At 46.5% G+C, this 14,371-nt stretch overlaps 1 protein-coding gene across 2 annotated transcripts in view; it reads right to left on the minus strand.

Moving 5' to 3' along the window:
- The window catches only part of LOC116948149 (serine/threonine-protein kinase SIK2-like), an 83,413-nt gene that overhangs the window by 68,024 nt on the left and 1,018 nt on the right, over positions 1–14,371 (minus strand). The window lies entirely within an intron of this gene.

Below are 14,371 nucleotides of genomic sequence, written 5' to 3' on the forward strand. Positions count from 1 at the left end.
GGACGGCCCCATAGTCATGATTACCCGCATCTTTAAAGTGGTCTGAAATGCAGCTCGCACGGCTTGCTTGCTGTGCATGTACTAATTGTGGTGCATTGATGCATTCATTAATTTATTAAATTATTAACCTGAAGATTTAGTGCTGGACATAGCAGCGGTCACACATTTGCAAATGTGATTTGTAACATTGATCATTACCTACGTAGTATCGATAGTTCAATGTTAATGCGGCCAATGTATTGGGGACGACTGCTGTGTGGTGTTATCGTGGTGTGGCCTGGGACTGTTGCTGCCTTGCCCAAGCTTGAGAAATCGAAACCTATATAATTAATGCACAGAATTATGTATTTATATTTAATTACTTGCTTGCCAGTTGTTTTTCTCTTTGCTGTTGTAACTTGCTGACCCTGCCCACACTGGACACGTGTGAAAAAGAGTTTCACGACTCCTCGGATTCTTCCGGTCTAAATCAAGATTCTGATTCTGAATATTGGGTAGGGGGTAGGGGGGGTCTCAATGTTATAATCGCGCACCTCCGATTTGCACCGCTGACTACGTACGGTGCGAAAGAAGTTCAACATACATGCGCACGTTCAATTATAACCGGAGCCGTCAGTCCCACTTACATGTGAGCTCAAAGCCACTACCTACAAAGCCAACCTGGCAATTGCTGGGAACACTTTGACTGGGCTGCCAGTCCATGTTGAAACAAACCACAACCACACTGTTCAACACAGCCCTCCGGGGTACAATATACTATACTACTGGTGGTGTTAGATTTAACCCCTTTATATGTATGTTGAAACTTCTTTCGCATTGTATGGAGCCAACCGTGCTAATTGGAGGTGCGGATGGGAGAGGGGACAACAAGCGAAGACAATTCGATTAACTGTTGAGATTCGGTGAACGAGATGCATTTCAAGAATATTAAATTTTATTTCTCTCGTTTTTATCATCTCGTTTGTATTGTTCCTCGGGTTTTGTTTTCCTGTCTCGTATGTACAGATTTGTTTGCACCGTTGAGCCGAAATATCGAACTAGCATGCGGTTCATATGCTCGTTGGCATATGTTGTTCCTTGAGTCTTCAAAAATGAATGTAATTGACGAATCGATGCATGGTTGCACCCCAAGAATGTACCAGGCCTGAAACGCAACTCCAAACTGCGCAGGCTGAGAAAGTGGTGTCGCAACACCACATAAACACGGGGTGTAGATTCACATCAGGCGAGCCACTGGCATTTCATCACATACATGTAATCGCGCTTTACCAACCAATATCGAATACTAAGACTGCGAGTTTATCGCTAACCGATAGCCAGTGGTGACCAAGGCTTTGAAAGGTCACGGCAGGTCTTGTAAAAATCTGGGTTGTTTGACTAAACTTCACCCACTTAAATTTTGATTTAAAGGTTTCGTGACTGCAGGGATTCATATTATTGGTTCTTTCAGTAAAGTCACGTAGAAGGGAAACAATAAAATAATAAAAATATAAAACAATTAAATTCTCACGACGTTTCGACTGCAACACAAGCAATCATCATCAGGTGTGAAAACCACAGCAAGAAAATTTGAAAAAAGGTGGCGGTTTTTCTAACGTAAAAAAAACCTCCACCTTTTTTGAAATTTTTTTAACGTTAAAAAAAACCGACACCTTTTTTCAAGTTTTCTTGATGTGGTTTTCACACCTGATGATGATTGCTTGTGTTGCAGTCGAAACGTCGTGATAATTGTATTGTTTTCCTTCTACGTGACTTTACCGAAAGAACCAAGAATAAACTTCACCCACTTGTCAGTGCAGGTTGGTGTAAGTGGGGGAAGGTCACCACGAGTTCTGATATACTACACTAAACTAAAACTAAACTTAAATTTTACCAGGTAAGGTCCACTGAACTTCTACTCTTTTTTCAGAAGCGACTTAGCCACAAATGATAGCTCAACGAAGTGGCTTATCATCACGTGGAAATGTATAGTAGCCAAATACTCCAAACGCGTAAATGTGTGGAGCGAAAAACCAGAGGACCTGGAGAAAAATGCACGCGACCACGGGGAGAGAGACATACAAACTCCAAATATACAGCAGGCGTCAGGGTTGGAGTCGAACCCACGATCTCCTGCATATCAGGCGAGGTAGTTAACATCTCGCCACCGTAAGTGCCCTCACTCACCACACTCATGTTAGCTGGGGCCGGGAATCAAACTCAGGTCGCCAGGTTCATATTGCAGTGAGCGAACTGATTCAACACCGCTCCACGCCATTATATTATTACACAGCGTAAACTTATTGCCTCGCTTTGAAATGAGAACTATCACTCTGCAGTGATTGCAATGCAACTATTATTTAACATCGTTGTATTTTTTACGTCGACATTCTCCCGCCCACCGTTTTAAACGCGAAGCCTCTGGAAATGTGTCCACACCTGAGTGGAAGCCGCAAAGTCTAAACTCGGGTCGGATGAATACCAACACATCCACACTTGCTCTTTGCTCGCATCTAACTGCGGGGCATCCTGCAAAAACCCTCTTGATAATCCAGTGCGTGGCTTCATCGTCGGATGGGGGGAAACGATTAAACGATTCATTCCATTCTGCTGCCATCTGTTGGGAGACGATTCAATTAAAAGGTGGACATTTAAAGTGTTCCATTGACGCTAGGGTGGGTTTGAAAAAATATACAAATACATGCTGTATTTGAGTCATCAACTTTTTTTCAGCACTCAACTCCAAACCCCATCGCCCCCTCCGAAACAAGCTAAACAATCGCATGAACCAAGATGGCACACAGCACGATTTTTATTTTTTATTTTTGCGTAACCTTTTATCAAATGTGTTCAATCAAATAAATCTGAAAACCCGCAACCATATGGGCCGCATGGATTATTCCCACCGATTCCGTGCGGCTTCTTGCGATGTGGTCGCATTTTTTTAGACACCGCTTCGTAAATCCGGATTCGCCTTGGATCGCATTTTATCACCACTGTTTGTTCCATTCTTGCGATGGTTTTTTTTTGACGGGGGATGGGGGGGGGGTAAAAGTGTGCGCAGAAATTGTTCGCATTCATTAACATCGGGCTCGTCCGATGATGACCTTGCTTCTGTGTTTTGCAGCTGCTACCGTTAGGGAGACCTCTAACGGTGCGCTGAAATTCGGGCTCAAGATGTACGCACGTACTGTGTGTGTGTGTGGGTTGTACAAATGAAAAAAAAAAACACAATTTGTATTGATATGGTGGCATGCCGTCTCCGTTTCCTTCCTAACCGTGGCATTGCAAGTCATCGACACTCACTTCCAAGAGACGGGAAGGCTCGATGAAACAAAATGATTGTATATTTTCACCCCCCCCCATATTTTTTTAAGATATGTGTAAATAAGATCAATTGCATGAGTGCGTATAGCGTGCCCCGAGCGGGCCCTTTACGTGTACAAGAGCTCAAGGATGGAAACCGAGGCTAGCAGTCAACCGGTTAGATAAGATGCTCTATACGAATAGAAACATTTGTGAAGGATCTTTGTTACTTTTATTGTTCGACATTCCTCGAAGACATTTGGCGGAAAACATCGACCGCGTCAGAACGCCAAGAGGCCGATGCCGCACATCATCAACCTTCGCAGAGCGGACACATTTTTAGACACAAGCCACAATGCTGCGATTGTGACCATGCAACCCAAACTCTGGGCCATGTAGTAAACCACTGTATTCTGTGCCCCTTCAACGGAGGAGCAGGAGGAATAGCAAAAACTACACAAACTCTCTCCTGAAGCTGCCTTGTCATGCCTATCAGACCTCGACATTGGCATTTAGCACCTGAACACACTGCTGAACTACGCAGGCATAGAATTATTTGCTTTGCAAGACAGACCTCTGCCACTATAAATGATAATTGCGCAAGAGCAGTAACCGCTTGCGATTACTTTTTTACAATTTAACGGTGGCGGTGTTGGTGGTGGGGGGGTAGCGGTGGCAATTTTAGTCATAACCGTGGCGGCACATAATGGCATACTCTTGCGAATGACGTCAGTGGGTCGCCAAGATCCACTTTACAGCACAGGTCGCGGTTTAACGCGGTAATAACACGAATGCCCCCCGCGAAAATTAGCCTGGGGGGGCAGGGCTGTTGTGGGAATCCAACCGTGACATATAAGTTCATAGGTCAGCCGGCGCCCTTTCTCAACACCCACCTGCCATCAGCACCCTTTGTCTTAAACCACAAGCAGCCGACTGTGTGTGAACAGCTTGGGGGTGGTGTAAAGATTTGTGGCCGTTGCGATTCAATTAAAATATCAGTGGGGGTGGGGGGGGGGAGGTTTGGGGCCATTGTGGTGAATGTAGCGAAGTGGCGTGAGCCAATGATGACATTCAACGTGTGTGGATATTAAACGCAAACAAAAAAAACCGCTCAACGATTCCTGCCACGCACGATCCCATTCAAATGGCGTTTAGCCGTAGTTGCCTTAAGTTCAACAGCAGCTGTCCCGGGGCTGAGCTCCAGAAAATATGTCCCTGCCACCTCCCATCCCCCACACACTCGTGCTGTCCAGCCCTTTTGTCAGTCAATCCACTGCTGGATGAGGTTCTCCCAACGAAGTACGGATCTGGGAGGAGGGAGAGGTGGTTATATGATCTCATACTTCATTCTTCACCAAGTTGGTTGGCCACTACTCCCTCCAAACATCTTGCCTCGATTGCGAAGTGGCGGTGGCGGCGTTGGTGGCGATAGGAGGGTAGGAACTCGGGGGAGGGCAGCAAATATAAATGAAATAACCCAACGGTGCACTGTATTAAATAAATGTGGTCAGAATGAGGGAAGAAAAACGGGCCGCACGAAGGCTAATTCATTCCTGATGGTCCCTTGACGCACGGAGCTGGTGGCACAGGCATTCACCGTGGCAGCGGTCGTAAACCGGGTCAACGTGGCAGTGGATTCGACAAGTGAGATGCAATTTTGAATGGAGCCGGTGGCCAGTAGAGCCCTAAAACAAAAGTAAGAATTCACCAGCAACGGACTCGAGTATAGAATGCAATGAAGCATTGAAAACTGTGTATTTTCTTTAAAACTAAACTATATTTTTTAGCCCAGGTAAGGCCCGCTGAGCTACATATCTCTTTTTCAGAAGTGACCCGGCAACCACAAATTATAGCTCAACGAAGTGGCTTATCACGTGGAAGTTTATGGCAGCCGAATACTCCAAATGCACGTTGAGTCTAAATGTGGAGGGGAAAAAACCGGAGGAAACCGGAGAAAAATCCACGCGATCAAAGGGAGAGAGAACGTGCAAACTCCAAATATACAGCAGCAGGCGTCAGGATCGGGATTGAACCCACGATCTCCTGTACACCGGGCGAGGTAGTTAACATCTCACCACCGTGGCACTGTAATGCACAGACATACTTGAGGGCTTAGCAGTTAGATTAATTTAAATTAAAACCCATCGTTTATTCTTCTGCGTATGGCTGATGTTGATGTAAAGCAACAACTTCAATTTTACACTGAAGTGGGCGAGCCCAGATGACTTCGTCAGGAGAAGCCGCAAACACATTTTACGGGATTCTGATGGCCCGAAACGGAATTTAATTCCTCGTGAAATGGCAGGAGATTTATAAAGAGATAGAGATGCAGTGGGACAAGATGAATTTAGTTCACAAATAGGGACGCGGTATAGGTGAGAGAAGAGAGATGTGGACGAGAGATGAATTGACGTGTTACGTTAATTCGCTGATGCTGATGAGGATTCGAACGCGACATTTGATACACCCCTATTTTTAGATGACATTATGGGCGACGGTCATTTTTCATTGATACGCTATATGGAAAGGGCCCACTGCCCGAAACGTCCTACTTTAAATACTTTATTTTTTCCTACGACCAATGTGTTGTTGACAAATGCCTCTGTATCATCGTCGTCTGCTGCTGCTGTCAAATCCGCAGATTAATCCCCAACGACGTTCGTAAGCGAAATTAAAACAAAAACTGTGACTTGTGAAGTCTATGACGCAGATCACAATATAGTGAGAGGAAGGGCTTAATTTCACACTCGATTTTTTTCTCTTCTGAACGCCGCTAGCCCGGCTTGGATGGAGTAAGGATTATCGGTGAAAGGCATTATCCGCTATTAAGCTCCTTCAAGAGGGTATTTCTTTTCGACCCGACTCCTTCCACGCTGGCCATCCAACGGTGGATTGACCATGGCTTATAATTATTACGATAAGATTGCCGTCTGTTTTGGTTTGACCCGGACAGTCCAGTAATTGTCAAGTGTGTTCGTGTGGCAGGAATTGATCTGTACCCGAGATCTGGTTGGTACCGGTCTAGTGTTGAACTTTATTGTAGTACTACTGCGCAGTTTCCATAGCAGACCTCATGCTGACTGAGAAATGCCCGGGTTTCGTCTGTGGAAAAGGTGGTTGCTGTTAAGGTGCAGGCCATCATCCAGCAGTGGATTGACCATGGCCGGTCATTATCACTATTCATATTTTTTACTTTTCTTACAAACATGTGGGAACTGTTTCGCGGCTAGCCAACGCAACATTTTCCACATTCTCATGCGAATATGCCATAGCGCATGGCATGGCAATGCACATAGTTTAGGTGTATCGTAATGTGTGTGTGTGCGCGCGCGCACGCCCTTTTTTTCATGTTTCATTACCGGCTGGAATGCGTCAATGCGTGCCCCCGTAACACGCCAGCCAGGTCCTAGGCGGAGCAGCAACAACAGCAACCACGCCACGCCAATGCGACGAGGGTGCTGCTGCTGCTCTGCCTTAACCTGCATGCGTAAGCGCAAATGTAGCGCCGATCACTGACGTCAATGAACGACCCCCAAACCCCCCCTCCCTCCAGGGTCCAACCCGGCTCAGTGGGGGGAGGAGGAGGATGATGATGATAGGGGATGTGGCAGCAGGTTAAGATGCGTGAAGGAGGCGATGTCTGCGGTGGTGGTGGTAATCGGGCGTGGTGCTGGCCAGCCGTGCGGCCGGCCTTCATAGGTGCTCCCCGGATTACCACCACGACCACAGGCAAATAGAAACACGCCTTTCGGAGTGTTTGGCTGCTATACATTTCCACACGGCAAGCCACTTCGCTGAGCTATCATTTGTGGCCAGGTTGCTTCTGAAAAAGAAGCTAACAGCTCAGTGAGCTTTACCTGGTAAAATAAAAAAAAGTGTTTAGTTTTAAAGGAAATACACAGTTTTCAATGCTTCATTGCATTTTATGTTCGAGTCTGTTTATGTGTGATTTGCTTACCTTGCTTATACTTTGACCTTCTATCGTGTTTCTGTCTTGTTTGTTGTTGTCGTAACGTTCTGACCCATCCCTACTGGGCATCTGTGAAAAAAAGAGCTTTATAGCTCATCGGATTAAATATTCTGATTCTGATTGAGTCTGTTAAAGGCGATACGAGGGAGCTTTGTCCTTTTGTGTTTTTTTTTCTGTTTTGGAGGCGATAATGCCGGGTGCTTAGGGGGCAAGGAACACGCTTGTGACACTTTCATTGTTGTTATATCGTGTTGATTTTTGTTCCAGGATTGTGTGACATTACGGCCACTTGCGTCAAGTGACACATGCGTGCGTAAGTACATACGCACGCGCGCACACACACGAGACAAAGGTTGTGTAGGTCCCACATCCACTTAAGTCTCACAGTCCGAGATGAGTGCTGTTGGGAAACACCTATTGAAGGCGAGACACGGGACGGAACAAAAGAGGTCGGTGTGGCCTCAGCCACGCCCAGCCGCTTTTGTCTCTCCAGCGCTTACGTTCATAGGTGGCAGAACAAACCTTCTTTAGGCTAAGTCGACCAAGGGGAGTTCTCGCGCAAGGTTCAGCTTCAGTGACATCCCAGAGCCGTCTCTAGGGTACACAGCATCCCCCCCCCCCCGTGTGATTTGCCCCAGGCCCCAACACCCCCCCAGTGGACAGCCCTGATGACATCAGCGGGGTGCAGAGAATGAAATGGGGCCTTCCTGCCCCCACCAAACGTGGCTCCTCCTCTCCGTAGCTCTCCACGCCTCTGTGCCCCCTCCAGCCCGTGAGCAGCGTTGCGCAGTTGCACCGCCTGCACAGCTCGATAGGTTAGGCTGACGTCACCGAGTGACGCCACAGCGACCTAGCGCGTGTTTTGTCGCTGGGATTGTGAGATGCAACGCGGACGCACGAAGGCGCACGCACGCAACGCCGCGTTTATAGGAAGCACCTTTACAGGACCACTGCTCGTCTTCCGATGCATTGTCCCCGCCGCCCGCCCCCCCCCCCGAAAGAAATCCCCCGAGCTAAACATTTACGGGGCGTGATAGCTATAGCGTTGTCGCTGCTCTTGTGTTTTGCAATGGCACATCTGCGTTTAATTCTTGTGAACTTTTTTCACACATTGTCCGGACTCGACATTGTGGTGTTTCACCCGGGTGGCTTGACTGCCCCGATGGATGTTTACTTCCATCCCGTTTCAAAGTTGTACTTTTGCCACGCGCATGCATTCATTCATTAATATCACACAACTTATGCTGCTGCAGACCCCGGTGGGCGATGATAACTCCCGAGCGGAAGGCAGAGGAATAAACAACCCCCAAGTGAGCGTTCCCACCGCGGAGATGGAGCGACACGATGTGACCCGTGCGCAGATGCTGGGCAGTTGCGGTTACGATGCAGGACCATCAGCGATGAAGATGGGCTTGGCAATGACCTCCATCCAGCAGTAGACCGATGATAAAATGATGATGGTGATGATGATGCTGATAATAAGCCAGTGTGATGTCGGTGTCATTGAAAGGTCACGGTAATACCACTGCACTCGTCCAACTGACCACATGAGCATGCATGCCGCATCATGGGATAGACAGCGGAGATTTTACGCGGCCTTTAAAATTCAAAGGTAGCGAGCCCACCCCCCCCCCATCCCCTAATGTCCGCGGCGGCTCTGCGTCGCCGGAGCGGCTGTTAAATGGACAGACAGCCGAGGGAATCAGCGGGCAGATGGGAGTGGGCAGACATGCAGATTTAGGGCCGGCTAATAGCACAGATTTTGCGGGCAGATGGGCAGACGGACCGACAGCCAAATTGATGGGCAGGCAGGGCAGAGCAGGCAGGCAGGCAGACAAACGGGGCCGACGGTAAAAAAAAACTGAAGTTGAAATAAAACAACACGCACAACTCAAGTGATACATACGGCATCGTGACAGGCACACCGGGCAAGAACCTTCAGTGGGGGTGATGAGGCATGAAGCACTCGATTATGGGGGGGGGGGCCTAACTTCCCAAAAAGACTCCACAAAGACAAAGATCCCCCGTATAGCCTTTACCAAACTGTTGGGCCAAGTGCTGTTAGCGAGCAGCAGCACCTATGAAGGCCGGAACGGCACGCGAGGGGGCGGGTGGCTAGCACCACGCCCGGCCGCCTTTGTCTCCCCAGTGGCGATGTTTTTTACACAGCGCACAAGGTACTCATTTGAGGCTGAGTCGACCTAGGGGAGGCCTAGGATTGGTTCAGAACTTCAGATAGCTGTCGCTGGTGTTGGCAAGTGAGCGGGAATCGAACTCGGGGACGCCCGGGTTCGTAGCGCACACAAGAAGGGACCGACTTCACGGCAGCGCCGTCGTAGACCAAAGTTTGATGACAGTGTAATCCGTCATGAGACGCCAGCAGGGAAAGCAATGATTGCGTAACGTCGTTATGCCACTGTAAATACTTTATTTTTTTTAATATTTTTTTTTTAAAAAGAGCGCCGTCCATATAGCCAGAGGCGAGCGAGTTGAATTTACTGTGGCGAAAAAACTCAAGAATCTGGTTTTATGGACTCCCGCGGCAGAAGTCGTGATGATGATGATGCATTGGACATTTGCCTCCGTATATACCACACACACACACTAATTCGTGTGGTCAAGTACAAACGACTACTGTTCTTATTTTATTTCTGCAAACAGATCGCAATTCTTAAATCATGCCTCATTTTGTATTGGTTTCTTATGGTTTGCTGTTTTCATCTTTGTGGAGGGGAATCTGTTTTAAAGGCCTTACAATCAACTCTAGGGCTAATCTCTCCAACGATGCATTCCTAATTGGTTTCCAAGACGAATTAAGCAAAGCAATTAATTGACTAAATAAAACCCACCAGCATCTCCAAGAAAATGTAACTTGCAATTGGTAAGGGCTTATTATTATCATATAACACATATATTCATGGCAGTATTGCCAAGCTGTACACAAATTGACTAATCCATATACGTATACTAGCTTTACTACCCGGCTTCGCCCGGGACTTGGATTCACCACGCCCGGCCGCCTTTGTCTCCCCAGTGGCGATGTTCACACAAACCACTACACTACCGCTCCCCCCCCCTCCACACACACACACGCGTCCATAGGTACACAAACACGCGCTTGCTGCAGACACACACACAACTTTCAGGGTGCGTGCGGCAGTAAACGACTGAAATAATAAAGCAATGCTGTGCGAAGAACGCCTGAGTCCTGCAACACATCTGCATGGCACTCTACTCGCGGAGGATTGGGAGGGGGGATGCGTGACATGAGCAGGCACACTGCGTTACGCTTCCGCACGCGAGTCACATGACAGATGTGACGTCACAGTTCACTTGCCGTGCAAAAAATATGCATTATTGCGCCCTCCACCCCCCCCCCCCCCCAATTATTATTTTTACAAAAGTCTATTTTAATAATGTTTGCATGGTGTAGTCTGGAAAGTACCCATATGGCAAATTTAAAGTTTGTTGCATGTCGGGAAGTACGCTAAACATTTTGAACAGACACACATATTCACAAATTTCCCTTTTATATATAAAATAAAATTAATAAGCAACAATTAAAATACCTGTGCATACACAAGAAGTCTGCCATTCACAAACAGCCCAGCTTGATGCAGACCTATCGCTTTTTGTGAGCGATCTGTTCAGGAGTGGCAGATAGGTGGCGTTCATTCAGCAGTGGATAGGCAATGGCTCTTGATGATGATGATGGTAATATGTATATCTAATGTGTGATCTTGGCAAACACAAAATGCTTGCCCGTACGACTAATAAATTACAATTAAACACAAGTTGTCACGCATTGTATGTACATGTATGTATGTTGAACTTCTTTCGCACCGTACGTAGCCAACCGTGCTTATCGATAGATAAGGACCACAAACTAAAAGCACATTGAAATATAACTGTAACGTAGCATGCATGTTTTGCCACAAGTACGTGTGGTTAATTCAGACTTGATGCCTTTACAAATGGTATCAATTTGGTGTTTGAACATTATGAACACCTATTTTTTTCATAGTTTTAGATACAGTACTGCCAAAAAATGGTCCCAAAGATATGCAACGCAAAAGTTTCTGTCGGTTGCTACATGCGTTCGGAAAGGTTGCACAAAAACAAGTGTTTAAGCATCCAGAAGACTGTGGCATGTCACTCCAATCCGCCTGCGGGCCCACACACAACCACGACCCTGGGACATTAGCAAACAATAAGTTCAAGTTTATTTGCTTAACCCGGTGAGTACTCAAGAGACACCTGGATCATTTCACTTGCAAAGGGATGACCGAACAGGAGTGGACCGTACAATGCACATTTTAGCAAATAATTAATTACCATACATCGCACGAATCCTAAGAGAGTACGATGGGACGACAGGGGAATCAAAGCGTGGGGTACGGGACGGCCATAAAAAGGCACAGCTAGCCTGTAATTGGCAAAATATGCACTTGGAATTCCTTAGTTGCTATAGTACCTCAAACGGTGGCGGATTGACATTGGGTTTTTTTTGCCCCTGGAAAATCACACGGCACTCACGCAAAGCCAAGCAGGCAAAAGTGGCTCCGTGTTGCAACGCTTGGTGTTTGTCACGGTTTTAAAGACGCACTGGAAACGTTCTGCTGCGTTTGACATTACACACACACACAAAAAACAATACTGACCACATATTAATGATCCACTGATTTCACACACACAACACTAACACACCCAAAACACACACACACACAACTGTAATTCGCCACTAAATGGCGGTGACGTGCCCTACGGCGCTTGTGCCAGGCTACGTGCACTTTAAAGGCCACGTGAAGTGTCGAACGCCCGCTGGCAGGAGGTCACGGGACAGACCCAGGTGCCATGAGGTTGACTTACACACACAAATCACCAACATAATAATATACACACACACAAAACAACATACACACACAATGACACACACGCGCCCACGTGTGTTACAAAAAAGGTGCATAAAAAATATTTTCCGGTCTGTTATTATTTTCAGAATTAAATATAAGAGTAAGTTAGACGTTCGAATTCCTGTGGATTTATGAGAATAAACCAAGACATGTTGGCCTGGCAAACTGAACGTGCAAGTCGCATGATTGCTATTTCACAATAGACTGTACTCCAGTATAATAACAACGTGCTTTGCAAGACTCGTCAATGCATAAGCATATAACGAGGTGTCTTTATAACATTGTTGCGCACCTATAACTGGAGTGAAAATAACCATCATCTTATTACAGTAATGTTGTTACAAACCCACCACGTGCGCGTGCGCGTGTGTGTCTATCTGTGTCTATCTGTGTGTGTGTCTGTCTGTGTGTGTCTGTGTGTCTATCTGTGTATGTGTCTATCTGTGTGTGTGTCTATCTGTGTGTCTGTCTGTGTATGTGTCTATCTGTGTATGTGTGTCTGTGTGTGTGTCTATCTGTGTGTGTCTATCTGTGTGTCTATCTGTGTATGTGTCTATCTGCGCGTGTGTTTATCTGTGTATGTGTCTATCTGTGTGTGTGTTTGTCTATCTGTGTATGTGTGTCTGTGTGTGTCTGTGTGTGCGTGTGTCTGTGTGTGTGGGGAGCGGTAGTGTAGCGGTTAGCGCGCTGCGCTATGAACCTGGCGACCCGGGTTCGATTCCCGCTCACGACCAGTGACGATTATCTGAACCGGTCCCGGGCCTCCCCTAGGTCGACTCAGCCTCAAATGAGTACCTGGTGCGGTGTGTAAACATCGCCACTAGGGAGACAAAGGCGGCCGGGCGTGGTGCTGGCCACCCATCATCATTTGAAATGTGAAGATTACCAATGGCAGTTTTAAAGTTACAATCTGTAACACATTGCACTGCGTGTTACGATGGCCATGCAGGAGTTGTTGGCAACAACAGAAGAAAAAAGTTGATTTGCAAAAATAATAACTCTTTGAAGTTATGATGGGCACAGCTAGTTTATTAACACTACTGGTGTAAGTTTAAGGAGGTATCTTAAACTCGTCCACGTAATAGCTAACCCCCCCCCCACACACAAATTTCATGAATTCTCACGAGAAACGTGTCAATAAATTTTATTCGTGATGAATTCTGAGTGAAAGAGCTCAAAACCAGGAGACTTTTATACCCTACAACATTTTAGCTCTACATATATTCTACATCGGGGGTTTCCATTAATTGAAACCTTTTAAAACCGAATACAAAATACAAAATTCAACATCTACATCATGCAATACGTCCGAACATGTATTCATTTATTTAGGGGAGATTTTTTTTAAATGACATGAGTTACCTTATCATAATCTTGAGTTAGGTAACAGTTTTACGGGATGTGTTTCGTTGCGTTATGCGTAACATTTTCACTTATCCAAATGTTGTTTTTCTTCTTCTCAAAACCTCTCTTATCTAACCGAATAAATTGCTCAGATTCAAGACGGGGCCGTAACTTGAAACAAAGTTAAGTTCACTGTCGTGATCACGAGTTGCACGGGGCAGGGAAATGCAATGGGGTCGCGTCACAACAATGCCGCACGTGTAAAACAATGCTGTTGGATTAGACACACACACACTTAGACACACACACACTTAGACACACATACAGACACACACACACCAAGACACACACACAGACACACACACACTTAGACACACATACAGACACACACACCAAGACACACACACCAAGACACACACACACACTTAGACACACACAGACACACATACATAGACACACACAGACACACATACATAGACACACACAGACACACATACATAGACACACACAGACGCACACACATAGACACACATAGACACACACAGACACACATACAGACACACACAGACACACATACATACACATAAACAAATACACACAAATACTGTACACACAGACGCGGACACACAATTCTCAATACACAAACACACAGATAGATTAGCACGGTTGGCTACGTAGCGTGCGATAGAAGTTCAACATACGTCCGCACATAAGTACACAGAGACACACAAATGCAAAGATCCCCCGTGTAGCCTACACAGGCTGCTGGGGGCAAGTGCTGCTGCTGTCAACGTGCACGGCGCACGAGGAGTGTAATGGGGAGGGAGTGTGGTGTTGGTGGTGTTGTGTCCGGCCACGA

Source organism: Petromyzon marinus, chromosome 32 (assembly GCF_048934315.1).
Source record: "Petromyzon marinus isolate PM22_M1 ecotype Great Lakes invasive population chromosome 32, UKy_Petmar_22M1.pri1.0, whole genome shotgun sequence".
NCBI lineage: Eukaryota > Metazoa > Chordata > Hyperoartia > Petromyzontiformes > Petromyzontidae > Petromyzon > Petromyzon marinus.